Here is a 19,023-nt window from a genome sequence, read left to right on the forward strand (position 1 = left end):
ACTGCCCAAGATAACCATGAACCGGCTCGCGATTTCACCTCATGTTTCTCAATGAAATAATGACAATGTAATAATAACCCATTGGCTGATATGTGTCCTTGAGCTGTGTAACGTGTGTAACTTACCAAGGTGTATTGAATGCGGTGGTGGTGTGTGTGACATATGTTATTCATGTATTCAGTTGCTATACAATGTTTTCCTTACCATGACTCAATAAAAGTCTATACTTCAATGAAAGCTGAACCGTGACATATTTGTATATCTCTGTCCTGTCCCCATGCCACAGAATATCATGTAGTAGATCTTGCGGCTAGGTATAGTCAGAAAGAGCCTCGCTTGTCCAGGGGTCTGGGGCGTGGGTGTGTGCAAGGAGTTCGTATCTCAGGACAGGACATATTACCAGAGTACGATGATGAGTACGAGTATGTTGGATGGTGTTGGTCAGTTACACTATGACCTTTGGGTTGAAATATACGTACGGCACACAAAATACATTAGAGAGGAAACGTTAGGGCTCATGCAAGTGGGGTCAGACAAGTCTTTAGTGTGTGACATTTACATCATATACAACAACAGCATTCAATGCCATCAGCCGTGTTTGAACGGTACTTACAAACGTTACTTACTTAGGAGAGCATAGGCCACTTATTGGGACCTTGGTCTATCTAACCACTGAAGGGTGTTCTAAGAGGGTCTACATTCTAAACGTAAGGTGATGGATATGGGTTTACGAATGTGTTATCGGTAACAGTTTTAGAGCACCTTTGCTTATTAGCCTTGGTTGGAGTTTTGAGCTGGGATGAGCTGGGTTGAGCTGTGGCTGGACACAATAAACACAGTTGAATGCAATGCTGTTGTATAAAGGGTGAAGATGATATGTACTAGTGTTTACACTCAACATTAGGAGTCCTCAGATAGGCAAATGCAAACCCGTAACCGAAATACCATTGACGGACGTCCCTGTCCTATAAGTGTAACAGCTCGGACCGCCCCCATCAAGTCCAGGAGGAAACAGCAACTGGTCGCCTGGGAGATGTTCAGGGACGAGCAAGACTGCTCTCCGGTTACCTCTATGCATCCCCAAGTGTTCAAGTTCCCCACATTGGACTTCGGTATGCCAGTCATGGGTAAGGTCGAACTGGAGCGAGCCCTGATGGACCAATTGTATCTGCACAGTACAAACTCTGCAAACGACACGGGGATAGATCACCCTAACCCTCATGAGCTAACCAGTGATGTTATCACAGACTACCAGAACCATAGGCTGGCATCCGTTAGCTGGTTTGCCAACGTGATACCATTCGACTTGGTGCTCTCCGAGAACCATCACTCTGTCCTCATTCCGGCTGTGAATGTCATGGACAGATACATGACCACCTGCGCCGACCTAGGTGAGGACCTGAGTGAGCTGTTGAAGAACATTGGTAACATCCGAGCGGCATGTCTGTCGCTCTCAATCAAGATGCATGCTGTGTTCACTGCATTCGAGCTAGAGGACTTGAACAAACGCAACGGCTGGGTACACAAGGCATTGGTTATAGAGTCTTCCAGCGACACGGGTAACACCAGTTTTGATGTCTCGATCTTGTCAGATATAAAGGGGATACAAGAGGCTGAGATGCGGATAATTAGCAGGTTGAGAGGGGCCGTGTTCCCCTCAAATGGTGAGAACACAATCAGTATACTGTGCAAGTATCTAATCCTGGAACACCTCAGTGGGCAAACTACCCCTTCCCTGGTACCTACCCAGGTCCTGAACCTACATGTCACAGCAATATCGAGCAAGCTGTTATTAAAATCGGCATTGGACATCAGGTTGTTACGCTTCAGGAGATGGAAATGTATCGCTGTGTGCTGCATGCTTGGGGTTACGGAGGTGTGCGTTACGACTCCTAAAGATGCGCTCCATGTGAAAGAGAGTTTACTCATGGTCCTGGAAAAGCTGAAGCCTGGAGAGTTCACATAGAAGGACCCCGGGATAATAAAGTTGCGCGTTACTCTGTGTAGTGTACTTGCACTTGGACTATACGTGGCCTATACCTGGACTAGACTGTATACTGCCTATGTAACCCATGATATGTAACCCATGATATGTAACTCATGATATGTAACCCATGATATGTAACCCATGATATGTAACCCATTTGTATATGCATGTATATTCATGTGACATGGCATACAAGAAAGGAAATATAACTCAAGATATAACACACAAACGTACAATGTGTCATGTGTCAAACACAAGGTTTTATTATTCAGACAGGCGCAGGTGCACTACACCCATGATGAAATTTATGTATAACCTACACTTCAGAATACAACTGCTAACTAAATGTAACACATCATCCACACATCAGTCATATGTAGGTTAGGAGATAGGTCATGGTCAAGATTATGGTTCGGTAAAGCAGGCCCCATTGCATCTCCAACAGACAAGCTTTACCTCACTGCAATGTGTTCACCCATACTATAAGCATCAATGTGCACGGCTACAATACAATCCACCCACCACCCCGGCAAGGGGTTAATTTGACGCTTCACCGTAAGTGTTAGGCTTCACCATAGGTGTGATGCTTTGCTCCTTGGTTGAATGGTCTGCTCCTTTGTTGGACAGTCCTCTCCTTGGTCTGATGGTATACTTGTTCCCATGGTCCTCTCCTTGGTCTGATGGGTCTCCCCTTGGTCCGATGGTCCTCTCCTTGGGCTGATGGTCCTCTCCTTGGTGGGATGGTAAGGTATAGGTTGAATTGACAGTCCTTTGGTTTTACAATAGCCCCACCCCTAAGGGCCCTAATGTACATAAGGCAACTAAGATTGCCACTACCACACAGTTTACCCAGCTCTACCAGAGTTTCAACCAGAGTTTCATCTGATAGATGGGTCTATACACAGCGCCAGGCTCTGCAGTAGCACTGACTGTGCTTCTAGGCCTAGTTACTACAGGACTGAGCCAAAGTGAAGATATGTTATACTTCACCACATGGACAGGCAACGGGGAGAATCTGATGCCCCACATGAATGCTATCAAGGAACAGGCTGAGGGCTGTCACAAGAACAGACTGGTGTTGGACTCTGGGACAATGGAACACCTTAAAAAGAGCGGTGTTGTGGAAGGCAGTAGAGTTGTCATGGAACTGGATACGGCTGTGTTCACTAAAGCTAAAGAGCAGATAACACTAAAGAATCCCAGACTCGCGGAACAAGTGGACCGGTTGTACGACAATCTACAGGGTGCGTATGAGGACTTTAGAGGTAACAACTTTTATGCCTCAGCCTCGGACATCCTGCGCTATGTCGCTTTCACTGCGTACTCCGATCAAGCTGACCGGTTGGTGTATCACGACGCAGACGTTAGATTCAAACCCTTAGACCATGAGCAGCAGACAAACCTGGAATCTGGTGCGGACATGAAGGTGGCCATGGTAACCTCTACCAAGTGTAAAGATCAATCCCTTGTCGACCAGCTGTCATTTGTGGAACCAAGTTACTTCTACGAACTCACACCCTACGAGTACCCACAATACACCCAGTTCAACTCAGATTTGATCTTCATGCGGAAATCCGCTGCTACACGGTCTGCCGTGGCGATCGGAGCGATGCAGCATAAGACTATAGCTGCAAGCCAAAGATCGATAGTCGAGAGGGTCCTGGGGACTGAAAAAACAACAATGACTTTACATGACGCTATTCGGACAACTCACCCTGATGAAACTAGGTTTGTGCTACCTCCCGAAACCTTTGGGTTACTCTACGGCCAAAGGACCCAGGGCCTACCTGAGTATACTACGGCGAGTCTGAAACGTGCCTACGTGGCAGCTGTAGGCCTCAACCCTTTGGACATGCTACTTGCTAGAGAGATGAATGCCAAGTACACAGCTGCCCGTGCAAGTTCAGAGTATGTACTTGATGGTGAGAGCTACTTCAGAATAGAACCAAGTATCTTTCTTCGTACCCTTGAAATGAAAGGGGATATCACGACTAGGAAGATGTTCCTTTCGGAATCTGCGCTCAACCCGGCTGACGTCGGGGCCGTATCTCGGCAAGACGCTCGAAACTGGTTTGGGGTTTCCCAGGGTGACTGTCCGGATGTGCCAGTGTATAGTATGGCAGAAGAAGCTGCTATCAAGGTGTCAGATGTCACCCCTTTACATTTGAGACCCCCCAGTCCCGAATTACCTGAAGGTGAGATAAATATAGACATGGGTTCGCTCTCATTTGGTTCCAAAAGAGAGCCTCACACTGTAAACCCAGAGACGGAACCAGAAGCTTTCGAGAGAGGCATAGCAGCCTGCGGGATCAACAGCAAGCATCGACGCAGGGCTGCGTCCCGCTGCTCCCTGTATGAGGAGGAGAACTTCTCTACCACGCACAATGGAGAGTTCCTGTTTAAAGACAAGTGGCATGTGAAATTTACAAGAGAAGACGGGTCTCTAAGGATGATAGTCGAATCCACTGTCAACGCCAGGAATGTAATCTCCCGAGTGGTCACCAAGATTCCAGCGGCTCTCGTCAAGGCGTTTGTACAGAAGCGCAAGGCAATTGTGGAAATGGGTCGCGTGCAGCTGGAGAAAATTATGGGCAACCCTGAAGTAGAAGTGGCCATGAACTTCATGATGTCCGAAGCTCACAGTGCCATCCCCAGCGATCACGGACGAGCTGTGAAGCGCATGGGCTCTGCGTACGCTCGCATGGCCACAAGTGGCCCTGAGTCGCAACTGGCGGTGAAGGCTTGGGTCCTTGGAGCGCGAGCCTACGGGGTGTTCACTAACATTGGGGCCCTAGTGTACGGAGACCCCTTGGTAAAGACCTTTGCTGCCTTGGATCTTAGTCAAACCGTGAACGGTTTCATGGCTCACAAATTGTCTCAGTACGCAAAGACCAAGGCTCTAGCTGAGACCTTGGAGATGTTGGCTAACAACCCGGTCATGAACATGGCCGGTACAGCAGCTAACATTTTCTTCTTTGCTCAGAACGTACGCAACGTCGCTGATGGACACCACAGTCCTACGGACTACTACTGGTTGACAAGATCCTCCATGCAGATGCTAACGCTGATGTTTGAAAGTCTCAACCCTGCGATGTTACCCATGGTGTCAGTGGATGTTCTAGTGACCCTCATAACACAGGGGGAATACGCAAAACACATGACATGGTCCATAGCTAACAAACTGCCTCTTAGCACTAAGGACATGTGGACTTTGGGGGCAACGTCTTTTTTCGGCTCTAGATCGTGGTTGGAATACTATGAGAAGGTGGCCGACTTGGAGCGTGTCAACAGCCAATTTGCAAACTCTCTGGTTGACGCATTGCGCACAGTAAACGTGGTAGTTGGCTTCCCTTTATCTACAGTGATCAACGAGTGGCACAATCAACACAGTCAGGAATGTGTAGAGACGTCCGTCGAAGTGTGGCCTGTGATGGGGGACTCTACTAAGCACGACCTGTCTCAGGCCGATTTTTCTATGGAGCACGGCGTGCCCCTCAAAGAAGTGTACATTGGGAACATCGAAACCCAGCAGCTGTGTTACAACCTGGCTGTTAGAAACTGCTTACACCTACAACAGTCTGTGTTTAACAGAGCCATGTTGTATTTGGGCCAAAACATCGGCGCTTTGCCTACCAATGAAGAATGTGTATTTTATGATCAAAGTATACCCAACGCCACTGACCCATGTGGTAACTTGGCCAAATCTGTAGATGACACAACTGAGAGACAGCGGTTGGTACCAGTGACCACAGAGCACGGCGATCCGCTTATGGAACCACAACTTAGGGCTGTTAGTGTTAATGCGTACGAGGCCAAGATGATATCACGCCCTGTAGGATGGATGAAGGAATCCCGCAAGTGTACAGCCTTAATGAATGTCAAGGATAGACGATCACCCTCCCTCACAGCCAGAGCTCAGGATGCTAACATCTTCAAGGCACATAACTGCAGTTGTCTGAGACAGTGTATTACACGCAGGTATATTGCCACGGATAAAGACGAGGATGTCGTCCAACCCTACGTGTTTAGGAAAAGTGTGTAAAGTTAGATTTTGTATTACCATATCATTTTTGCATGTTCTCTACAGTTATGTACTTGAAAATGTATCAATTGACCAATTCGGCACATTTGGGCAGACTTGATACAAAATAGTCCAGTATTGCAATGCTTCACTGGATCAATCTGATACTTTGCACAAACACTGCTGCCATCTAGTGGCCAAAATATAAACTGCGCCTAAACTGCAATATTATATTGTGGCCTTTATCTTGCATTTCAAAGTTGATGGAACAAAACAAAAAAAAAGAAAACACATGACAGCTGCTGAGATCTTACTAGCCCTGGAGACACTGATAGCCTTATAGCATGTTAATAACACAACATAGCAAACTAAGCAAAAAATGCATGCTGCAGCCCATTGGGCAATTTGGGTTCCCCAACTTCCAAACAGGGATTCCAACCAAGTTGCAAGCATCCACTCTGGTTTTGGGGAATTATTCTTAGAAAATAGTGGCAATGTTTTCTGGAAGATCAGTCACATTAGAAGAGTGATCTGGGAGTACCAAAGTACAACATTCATCATCAATGACTGCACAAGTGCCCCCTTGACCTGCCAGAATATAGTCAAGAGCCTCTCTGTTTTGCAGAGCTAACTTAAGCAATTCTTTTAGTTCCCCATTCAATTGTTCCAGGGCATTTCTAGTAGCATTGCCAAATTTCTCTATGTGTCTAGAGATGTCACGAATTTGGTCTAGGGCACATGCAACTCCATACCCAGAGAAAAACACACCAAAGAACCTGGAGGCTGGTGCCTGAGTGTGAGTGACGTCAGCTAGAGACCTGTTATCTCTCCTCATTCCAGGAAGTTTGTAGTCTCTAAACAGAGCCTTCAGATCCTTTACGTTATCTGGAACGGTTCTCATAGCTGTCACCAAAAACCCAATAGTACAAGTACCTCCCCAGTTCGAGGGAAGGCTATAGTAAGCCATCTTACCACATAGCCAATAGGTGCCATTCGGGGCTCCTTTCAGAGTTGTGCTATGTTTGTCAACCCACATTTTAAACGGTTCCTTATTGGCCTGACCATTCTCCTGTATCACTGTAAAATTGCAAGCATTTGATCCATTAAGATTCATAGTACAATTACATTTCAATTCACCCAAATCGTGATCTCCATATCCTCTAATACACCAAGGGGCAGTCATCACCCCAGCCACTGAAATGGGCGGGAGTGAGACATTACCAGGCCTCAGGTAATAGGATACATTGGGTTGATTATATACCTTAACATTGCTGGTCATAGTATAAAAAGGAATTTTTCCTGCCAATGCTATAGTAAAGTTCACCCCTATTGGGAATCCTATAAGGGGCAAGCCTGCCCCTACCTTAACTGGACCCATCCCACACACCCAACAGTCCTTTTCTTTTGATGTCAGGTCGGCAACCATTTCTGCTCTAGAAAAGAACAAATTGTCCTTATGGTTGTGAGGGCCCAGCAGGGTTCTCCTTCTACAATGACCATCTACTTCTGGGCCACTACTCCAGGCCTGCGTTGGCCCCTTTGGCTCAGGACACCTTCTGTCATTACCATCTACTTCTGGGCCACTACTCCAGGCCTGCGTTGGCCCCTTTGGCTCAGGACTCCTTCTGTCATTACCATCTACTTCTGGGCCACTACTCCAGGCCTGCGTTGGTTCCTTTGGCTCAGGACACCTTCTGTCATTACCATCTACTTCTGGGCCACTACTCCAGGCCTGCGTTGGCCCCTTTGGCTCAGGACACCTTCTGTCATTACCATCTACTTCTGGGCCACTACTCTGGGACTGCTTTGGCCCCTTTGGCTCGGGACTCTTCTCATCCTCTGTCAGATCTCCAACAAGAGGACAACCTACTGTTCTTATTAGCACTACTGTGCTAATACAGAGGAGGGCCACACTGCACCTCCGGAACTGGCCAGGCCCCATCTTCTTCTGGATCAGGAACTCGTCTGCAGTGCGACAGGTGGGTCCAGGTATCTCTCTCAGCAACCTTCACCGCAGTGGGGGGTGGTCAGAAGAACTTGGTACGGGCCTCTCCACGGGGGTCCTTCAAACTATTTCTCCTGAAGTCTTTCACCACCATGAAATCACCTGGGTTCAAACAGTGTTCAGCTCCATCTGCTAGATTTAGCAAAGACACCTTCAACCGGGGGAAAAGAGTCTTAAGAACACTGTTAAGGGTGACACAACACTCAACCACACCTTCCTCCATTTCTTGCAGGGACAACCTGTTCTGGCAAAAAGGTGTATTTGTCATCCGCATGGGACAGCCAGTCAGCACCTCATGTGGAGAGAGACCAGTGACTGTAGGGGATCTGCCTCTCATCGTCATCAGTGACAATGGAAGCACGTTCACCCATGTCAGGCTTGTTTCACCAATTCATTTGGTTAATTTAGTTTTCAAAGATTGGTTGGTCCTTTGGACTGCGCCCCCAGATTGGGGATGATAGGCACAATGTGTTCTCAGATCAATCTGCACAGCCTCTGACAGGGACTGAACAATCTCATTCACAAACTGGCCACCATTGTCAGAATACATTTTTGATGGCAGTCTCCACCTAGGTATGATCTCTCTCACGAGTGCTTTCGCCACAGCAGCCGCTGTGGCTCTCCTGCAAGGGATAGCTTCAATCCATTTAGAAAACATGTCATCAGTCACCAAACAATACTTATTCCCCTCACAAGGGGTCAACTCAATGAACTCCATCATTAACTGCTCAAAAGGTCCTTCAGAACTTGGATGGGATGCCGGGGATACTGAAATGCCGCGTCCAACATTGTTAGTCATACAAATCAAGCATGTCTTACTGAAATTTCCTGCAAACACAGTAAAACCTACTGTACCCCAATATGTATTTACAAGATCCACCATCCCTCCTTTTGACACATGGTCTTGACCATGTGACAATTTTGCGAGGAACTGGAATGTATAATGGGACATGGCAGGTCTGCTCCACACATCAAGCCATACACACGAGGCGTCCTTATGACAGCACCCCGCCCACTTGAGTTTCTGAAAGCATCAGCCATGGCCTGTAAAGCAATGATATCATTAACAGAGAAAGGGTTGGTGCGAGCTGGAAATGCTGCCATCTGTAGGAAGGGGGAAACAGAAGAAGAAGCAGACAATTTAGCAGCACAGTCAGCCTTGGCATTCCCCAGAGAAATGTTATCCTTAGAGGGAGTATTGGCCTGACACTTTATCACCGAGATTGACGAGGGGAGTTGAACAGCCTCCAACAGAGAGGACACAAGTTTCATCAGTCCAGACCACAACTTCACTCGCCTCCATCTTTCTCCCATAAATACAATCCTGCAGTGGTTGAACTATCTCTGCATAGTCTTTCAACCACGGACGACAGTAACCAGCCACACCCAACAAAGACATCATGTGCTGCTTGGTAACAGGTTTAGGCAAAACTTTAATTGCATCTAATCTATCTTTGGAGAGGGCGCGGCCCTCAGAAATAATGTCATGACCCAAATATTTAACGGAGCTCTGGAATAACTGCATCTTACTGGAGGAAACTTTATGACTATTTTCTGGTAAGAAAATCAACAATGCCCAAGTGTCCTCGTGACATATCTCCTCTGATTTTGAGCAAACCAACAAATCATCAAAATATTGAACCCAAATGCTTCCACCAGGGGCAACAAAACCCTCTAGGTTCCTAGCCATTTCTTGGGCAAAGATGGCATGTGATTGAACATTCCCCTGGGGAATCACAGTCCAAGTCCATTTGTTTTACCAAGAAACGTAAATGAGAACCACTCATGTTACTCTTCAGCCACAGGGATACTGAAAAAAGCATTTGCCAAATCAATCACCAAAAAACAACAATTACCTGGAGGCACCTGGTATAAAATGGTACCAGTGTTTGGCACCAGGGGTGCTCTAGCAAGTAATGCATCGTTTACTAGTCTAAGGTCTTGCACAACACGATAATCACCAGATGGTTTCCTAACAGGTAAAATTGGTGTGTTTCATGCGTCCAATGTCGGTCTTTGATTTTACCCACAGTTCTTCAGGTATATCTTTTAGCCAATCAATGTGTGAATTATCTTGTAATACCACAGGCATGGTTTCAACGGGAGTTGGTTATTTTCTTGGTAATGTCATTGCAGTAGCCCAGTATGGGGAATAGAAAGTTGCTGTTGAAGCTGACCACGTTCCTTCTCCTTCCCAAGACACCCAATCAGTTGCTTCCATCACTGTCTTTATCCAAACACCCACATCTCTCCATTGTTTTCCAGGAGCTTTTGATAAGCTCCAATGGGGAACAGAGCCAGGGACTTCATACAGACTTGTCTTTGTATCCGTCAGCAACACTCCAGCTGCTACCAAGTCTTCTCCTCTGTATGTCCCATTCATGGTCATCTCAACTTTCTCTTTTTGGTTTAACCATCTCTGTTGGTATTCAGGGTCCTCTTCGCATGCAATACAAGTTGCCGTTACAGCCGTCTTAAAATCTTGTCTCAGGCCGGTTACCACAGCATGGCACAATAGGCTGTTGTAGGAGTCTTGGTCAGGCGTCAGGCCTGAGTGTTGGAGGAAGACTGGCTCCATTCTTTCCATGTAGTCACTCAATGATTCACCAGTTCCCTGTTTAGTGGAATGGATTTTCTGCCAGTCTGTGTGTTCAGGGAAAGCAGCCTTTATAGCGGTAAACACTGCATCCAGCCACTAGTACATCACGGTTCCACATGTGTTTATAGTCCATCCATTTCCATTTCAAGCAGCAGCAGAGTATTTCTTCAGTTTCTCTGATAGTGGGGTTGTACATGGAGATATTTGCTCTTAGCTATTCTTCGAACTTTACAGCATCTTTTGCTGGGTCAGTGACATCACCCACTATTTCTTTAATTTCGTCAACATCCCACGGTCTCTCCATTTCCAACATGCCACCACCACTGGGGAAGCGTATTATCTGACACTTTTTCTCCTTTTTCCACTCTCTCTCCTCCGTTCCTCTCAGCTCGTTTGCTCTGGTTCTTGTTTTTGCTGGTAGCCTTCTATCTTCCGTTCCAGCACCCTCTGCAGCTCCTCTGACAGCTCCTAATCCCCCCGGCTTGTCCACCGGGCACAGGCCCAACTCCAAGTGGGTTGTGAGGGGGTGGGAGGCCACCATTTCCATCCACTGGTGGAGGAATTGGCAGTGGTGAATACCAGGGGGGCCCAAAGTTAAGGGTTCCCCTCGGAGAAGAAGGGCCAGACAGGCTTCTCCTCCTCCTTCTTCTTCTTCTTCTTCTTCTTCTTCTTCTTCTTCTTCTTCTTCTTCTTCTTCTTCTTCTTCTTCTTCTTCTTCTTCTTCTTCTTCTTCTTCTTCTTCTTCTTCATCCTCCTCTTCTTCTCTGGTAATACCACTTGTTTTACCATCAGACCTCTTACAGATTTATCTTTTGCATTTTCTGCTTCCATTTACCATTTTCTGAAATCGTCCCACTTCACTTTCACTTTGTTCAGCAGAGTAAAATCTCTGAGCTGGTTCAAAAAACCATTGTTATTAATGTTGCACTTGAAAACGCTCATAATCTAACGCCTGCCTCAGACCACTCGTAGAAAGACTAAGTGAGTTGTGAATCATTAGAAACTTTTTTTGTCCTCCTGCATCACTTAAAACACAGAAGATCTCCCCTAAACATGGAATCACATATTTCTCTCTGTGATGCCGATAAATTCAGAACAAAGTTGACTACAAATACAAAGTTGCAAATGTCTTTGCAATTGATACAAACAAGTGATGTATAAAATGATGCTTCAAATGAAAACCGAGATGACTGCATTAAAATATAAACAGTAGGCTATAGGCCTATTTCAATCATATTGAAATACTTTTCATGTTCAATCAATTGAGTTCTATTTTTCTACTTATAGGCTAATCTTTCATTTGTCAATATATTTCATGATGTGTAGCCTAACATGCAATGAAGTGCCAAATCTGTGATTTAGAATAAACTACCTCAATATTTGCAGCTGTAGGTAGTAATATCTCTCTAGGAGCTGATCCGTCATCAGTATTGTGAACTAATTATAATTATAAGGAAAGATTTTAATGGAGAAAGCTGATCCGAGAGCAGCGCTCCCCTTCTATCGATCCTATCAGTGTCGATACATGCTCCACCGGACGTGATACCTTGTCATGCTGCTGATCCAGTTTCTGCTGGTCTGCCTGCGGATATGGAACTCTGACCTGTTCACCGGACGTGCGATCTTGTCCTGAACCTGCTGTTTCGACCCTCTCTCTCTCTCCCTCTACCACACCTGCTGTCTCGACCTCTGAATGCTCGGCTATGATAAGCCAACTGACATTTACTCCTGAGGTGCTGACGTGTTGCACCCTCTTTAACCACAGTGATTATTATTTGACCCTGCTAGTCATCTATGAACATTTTAAAATCTTGAAAAACTATCTGAACCATATCCTCTTATAATCTCCCCCCAGCACAGCCAGAAGAGGACTGGCCACCCCTCAGAGCCTGGTTCCTCTCTAGGTTTCTTCCGAGGTTCCTGCCTTTCTAGGGAGTTTTTCCTAGCCACCATGCTTCTACATCTGCATTAATTGCTCTTTGGGGTTTTAGACTGGGTTTCTATAGAAGCACTTTGTGACAACTGCTGATGTAAAAAATGTATTCTGGGAACGCATTTGAAGCAGACCAGGCCAGGGTTTGGGGTTTGAGAAGTCAATGAGAGGTAAAAATGACTTCCTTAGTTGTTAATATTGAAGATGTTCTGTCTTAAGTTGTTTAATGAACTGACACATTTTCATGTTAGTCAAAAACAACGATTTGACGGCCTGCACAAGTGCAGTTCAACACAACACGACCATTAGACCCAATGACGTATTTCTGCGCATGAGCTTCAAATCAAATCAAATTGTATTTCTCACATGCGCCGAAAACAACAGTGGTACACTTTACTGTGAAATGCTTACTTACGAGCCCTTTCCCAACAATGCAGAGTTAAAAAGTCACAAAAATTAGCTAAATAAAAAAAGGAAATAGTAACATAATAACATAACAATAATGAGGCTATAAGGAGTACCAGTACTGAGTCAATGTCCAGGGGTACCAGGTAGTTGAGTTAATAACTAGACTATATACAAGGAGTACCAGTACTGAGTCAATGTGCAGGGGTACCAGGTAGTTGAGGTAATAACTAGACTATATACAAGGAGTACCAGTACCGAGTCAATGTGCAGGGGTACCAGGTAGTTGAGGTAATAGCTAGACTATATACAAGGAGTACCAGTACTGAGTCAATGTGCAGGGGTACCAGGTAGTTGAGTTAATAACTAGACTATATACAAGGAGTACCAGTACTGAGTCAACGTGCAGGGGTACCAGGTAGTTGAGGTAATACGTACATGTAGGTAGGGGTAAAAGTGACTAGGCAATCAGGATAGAGATTATATCTCCTCATCCAGGGAGTGGACACACACTGACACACACACTCACTGACAGACACACACACACTCACAGGGAATGTTGTGTTTGTTTAATATTGTTTCAGGACTGTGAAAATGGAAAAAAGGATTAGCCTATGGATTATGAAAACAACAAAAATAAATGGTAAAATGGGAGAGGAGAAATGACTAGAGACAGTGTTGTTTAACTCACTGACCATAACCCATGAGTTCTTCTTACCTTTGTTCAGTAGAAAAGTCTCCCTCTCTAAACTCTATAGGACGATTCATAGACCAGTCACTCTTCATGGACACACAGCTGGGTACAGGGGAGGCTGGCCTCTCCTGCTTGATTGGGCTTCAACACAACAGAGACAAACATTACATCTCTCATCTACTCTGAACTCAGATGGGGAAACATGAGAAGAGTTTAATTCCAAAACACTTTATATCCATTTTCAGAAATAAGTAGTACTGCAAGGTTTTACACAGTAATAATATATATGACTCACTCTCAGAGAAATAAGTAGTACTGCTAGGTTTTACACAGTAATAATATATATCTGACTTACTCTCAGAGAAATAAGTAGTACTGCAAGGTTTTACACAGTAATAATATATATGACTCACTCTCAGAGAAATAAGTAGTACTGCTAGGTTTTACACAGTAATAACATATATCTGCCTCACTCTCAGATAAATAAGTAGTACTGCTAGGTTTTACACAGTAAATATATATATCTGCCTCACTCTCAGATAAATAAGTAGTACTGCTAGGTTTTACACAGTAATAATATATATCTACCTCACTCTCAGAGAAATAAGTAGTACTGCTAGGTTTTACACAGTCAAATGTGAACGACTGGCTCAATTCGGTCTTATGTAGCAACATTTGAAATTGTGTTTTTTCCATTGGAAAAAAGTAGAGACTCAGCTAGAAAAAGGTATATCATACATTATAGTTGAGGAACAATGGGAAAATAATTCTGCTTTGAAAGATGATAAACTTGTAACCTCACTTTTGAGAAAATGGAGTTTGAAAGTTTTGGTACACCTACTGGAGCGCTCTTCTTTATCTACAGTGGTTTTACTTTGGCAGATAATGTCACCCATCTAAATAAATAATATATATATGAATATATAGTTAACTAAATGTATGGTGTTTTTGGTTTATGTCAGTTTCATTGTTTGTTATGCTATAAATGGTTATGTTATGGTTGTAAGTGGTAAAATGAACTAGAAAATGTCATATTTTGCAATTCTGAGTAATTACTACTTTAGTAAGGATATACTTTATTCAGTACTACTGCAGTTGCTAAATAATTCAAATAGATGGCAGCATAAGACCACAAATGACATTTCAAAAGATTCGTTTAGTTTTCTCCCTGGATACACCACCACTCCCCCTCACAGGAAAACTCCTGCACACGCTTTTTACTGTCCCTTTCCACACTGCTAACGCAAGATGAACGACTGAAAAAGCATTTAACACATTACTGTGAAATAATATAATGATGATTCATGTTTATTTTTACCTGTTTTTATGCTCATGTTTTGAAATTATACTTCATTACTATAACGATTATCAATAAGCCTGAACATTAATTTAGTCAACTCTGGTCGAGAAAAACATATTTTCCTAGTACATTCATTGTCAGATTCATCAACCAGCAGCGAGCACTCTACCTTCTAGCTCAAGCGAGGGGCATGTTGAGGTACATGTTGCTAACCGGGAGGGTTGCATGATGTAATTTATTGGTGGGCTGGAAGACGCACTCTTGTCTTTTCTATTCCGAGGTTGTTTACTCCCAATATCAGATATTAAGATCATTTTTTATAATGCATGTATACTAGCGTTGAGGTTAACGCATCTGACTAGTGATTATTTACCAGGGGTTCAACACCTGCTTTAGTCACTATTTAATTGCTCTTCCAAAAGCAACACAAGCCTAATACGAGATATATAGCTAACTAAAGTAATGAGTGACCATTTTAGATAATCCTAGGACATATAGTCTTTGGTTGCATGCTATTTTATATTATTCATATTGTTGCTTGTAGCCTTTAACTGATGCTTCGTGGTCTTATGCTGCCATCTATTGGACATATTTAGCAATTAAGAGTTATTAATTCACGTACAGCCTTGCAATTATACATATAATAATATAACTAATAACAACAACAAAAAACAGCAAAACGCTTAGACAGGTTTTGATTAACAAAATAATCAAAATGCTATTTAGTATTATAATTGTATTTACTAATATAATATTATTACTAAAATAGTTTCTACAAGTGTTCTAGGCTACCCTACCCTAGAATTAGGGGTTAGGGTTACGGCTAAAATAGGTTATAAGTAGGGTAAGAGTTTTTGTATAGCATTTTGTAACATCTGCTGGTGTAAAAAGGGCTTTATAAATACATTTGATTGATTGATTGTTAGGTTTAGGGGTTTTAAGGCTAAAAACTGTATGGGTTTATAGCTCTCTTGCTCCTCCCTGTGGCCGTCTGTGGGTACTACATACCTCATTCATGACACCTGCTAGGCTCATAATCTGAGGTAGCAACTGCGTCAGATCTACAAATCCATTAGCTAGACCACCCGATTAGACAACAATCACCCCATTATATCCATTTGGTTTGCAACTCAGTGAACCTGCGCAGCATTCACTCAATTCGATGCCTACAAAATAAGATTTTGATTCATATCAAATTACCCACCAGCCATTTGGAAACAACAAGTCGTCAAAACCAAGGTTATTTCTTAATTAAAAAATGTCTTCTGGCTGTTTAAAATCGGCCACATCTTGAAAAAGAGGACAGGGACATGCGTTTTGTTTAGATTGTACACTTTTTTCTTAAAACAAATATGGTTAACCATGACCAGAAACTGTTTAACATTTGATGGCTATCTATCTATCTATCTATCTATCTATCTATCTATCTATCTATCTATCTATCTATCTATCTATCTATCTATCTATCTATCTATCTATCTATCTATCTATCTATCTATCTATCTATCTATCTATCTATCTATCTATCTATCTATCTATCTAACTATTGTTCACCACAACGTGTTTCATTCCAAATCGCTATATAGCCATTTTCAGAAATGTTGGTAAATTAGCTTTCATTGCTTAAAGAAATTAAGAGATTGGTGTGTTTTTTCAGTAGCTAATCATGGCATGGTTGTTCAATGACAGACATGTATTTGTTTAGATCTATCACATTCATTTCAGATAGACAAATAATCATGTTTCTTTTGCAAAATGCTATATATTTGCCTCACTCTCAGAGAAATAAGTAGTACTGCTAGGTTTTACACAGTAATAATATACATCTGCCTCACTCTCAGAGAAATAAGTAGTACTGCTAGGTTTTACACAGTAATAATATATCTGCCTCACTCTCAGAGAAATAAGTAGTACTGCTAGGTTTTACACAGTCAAATGTAACAAATAACTAAATTTGTATTAAAGAACTGTACACATGATACATTTGTGACATCAATATCATATTCTTTATTTTTTTATACAGTAATATGAGATCTGTATGTAAAACATTTACCTTTGAATTTAGCAGATGTTTTTTTCAAGGACCTGGTATCCCAAAAGCATCTTAAGGCTAAAGTCATCGTTAGAACCTTCGTAGGAGCATTGTTAAATCTCTGAGCTGTTTACCAAAACCATCGTTATTAACGTTGCACTTGAAAACGCTCATATTCTAACACCTGCCTCAGACCACTTGTAGAACAGCCAAGTGCGTCGTTAGATGCTTTTTTGCCCTCCCGCGTCACTTTATACACAGAAGATCTCCGCTAAACATAGAATCACATGGTTTATCCGTCTCTCTGTGACCGCCGATAAATTCAGAACAAAGTTGACTACAAATACAAAGTTGCAAATGTCTTTGCAATTGATGCAAACAAGCGACATATAAAATGATGCTTCACATGAAAACCGAGATGACTGCTTTAAAATATAAACAGTAGGCTATAGTCCTATTTCAATCATATTGAAATACGTTTCATGTTCAATTAATTGAGTTCTATTTTTCTACTTGTAGACTACTGTCTGTAATTTGTCTCAATACATTTCATGATGTGTAGCCTAACGTGCCCAATGATGTGCCAAATCTGTGATTTAGAATAAGCCGCCTCAATATTTGCAGCCGTAGGTGGTAATATCTCTCTAGGAGCTGATCTGTCATCAGTATTGCGAACTAATTATAATGTTAAGGAAAGATTTGAATGGAGAAAACTGATCCAAGAGCAGCGCTCCTTTTCTTTAGATCCTCTAAATAACAATTTACATTTCCTATTGCTGCAGGATTATTTTTCTGCTGTGAGAAACTGGGTCAAATTAAGATATGGCATCTGTAAATGCGTTCATCTTAAGATAGCTAGGTGAGACAACCACATATCACAGTCAAATATACAGGATACGAACATTAAATTCCAGCTAAACAATGGATATATAGCATTTAGCAAAAAAACTATGTATTTTTATACACATCTAAAATCCATTAATAAAAAATCTGAGAACAATAATATTGAAGGTACCCATAAGCAATCATTTCTGATGAAAAAAATGGTGGATATAGTATTTTGGAAATAAATGAAATAATTCTTAAACCAAATTGTAATCTCACCTCTTAGCTTTGGTGTCATGTTCCCCAGAGAGACTCATTTTAGAGGCAGGGCCCCCCTCCTCTCTCTCCCCTGAGAGACTCATTTTAGAGCACTGAGCCCTAAACAGAGATCCAGGACATTTGAATTATTATGTGGATTATGATTAATGGACATTTTTCAAAAGGGAAAGGTGGAAAAATGGAAATTACAAACTTCAGAAGCCTTTTTAACCCTCCAATACACAACAAGTTTTAGTTCTCCTGCAACAGGCTTATTAAATTAAGATCCTACATCTGTACAGAGCAGAGAGGACGCTGGTGGGATGAGCTATAGGAGGACGGGCTCGTTTTTATGGCTGAAATTGAATAAATAAATTAAGTGTTTGATACCGTTCCATTGATACCATTCCAGTTTTTACAATGAGCCTGTCCTCCTATATCCTCCTCCACCAGCCTCCTCTGGTGTGTATGTGAAAGTATGCAGGTGTCCATGTTGCTGTGGAGGCAAACTATATTTAAAAAACTCACTTTAAAGGTCCAATGCAGCAGTAAAAATGAAATAAAATAATTAGTGTTTTTCTACGTTTCGTATAAAAAACTATAAAGTTTAAAAGTTCTACTCGATGACTTATTCAAAAGTTTAAACATTTTAAAACCAGTGACTTTCCAAAACTAATAGATTCGCAGTGTTGGGCGCAAGAAAATACCGTCCATTGGGCTAGAAACTCATTGCAGGTTTTGAAAATCACCGTTTTTTACTTTTATGACACAGAGAACATTTAAAAAAGATTTTTCTTCTTATTGTTTTAACTACATATCATAGAAACGTGCTGTTTTCACAAATATAGACACTGTTTTGGTGCTGGAGAGGATGGATATGAGGTTGAAAAGTGGCAGAATTGCCTTTTAACACTAGAATCAGACCCCAAATAAACCTATGTCCTGCTCCCTGACTTTTCCTAAA

The 19,023-nt window shown here is 42.6% G+C and overlaps 1 pseudogene across 1 annotated transcript in view; it reads right to left on the reverse strand.

The window, feature by feature from the left end:
* The window catches only part of LOC311125776 (NLR family CARD domain-containing protein 3-like), a 69,385-nt pseudogene extending 51,222 nt beyond the window's left edge, over positions 1-18,163 (reverse strand). Inside the window, exon 1 of the transcript XR_014615170.1 lies at positions 18,081-18,163. The product of XR_014615170.1 is annotated as an NLR family CARD domain-containing protein 3-like (transcript). The remainder of the gene's footprint in view (positions 1-18,080) is intronic.
* Positions 18,164-19,023: the final 860 nt, after the last annotated feature.

This window comes from Coregonus lavaretus, assembly GCF_964263955.1.
Source record: "Coregonus lavaretus genome assembly, contig: HAP1_SCAFFOLD_461, whole genome shotgun sequence".
Taxonomy (NCBI): Eukaryota; Metazoa; Chordata; class Actinopteri; order Salmoniformes; family Salmonidae; genus Coregonus; species Coregonus lavaretus.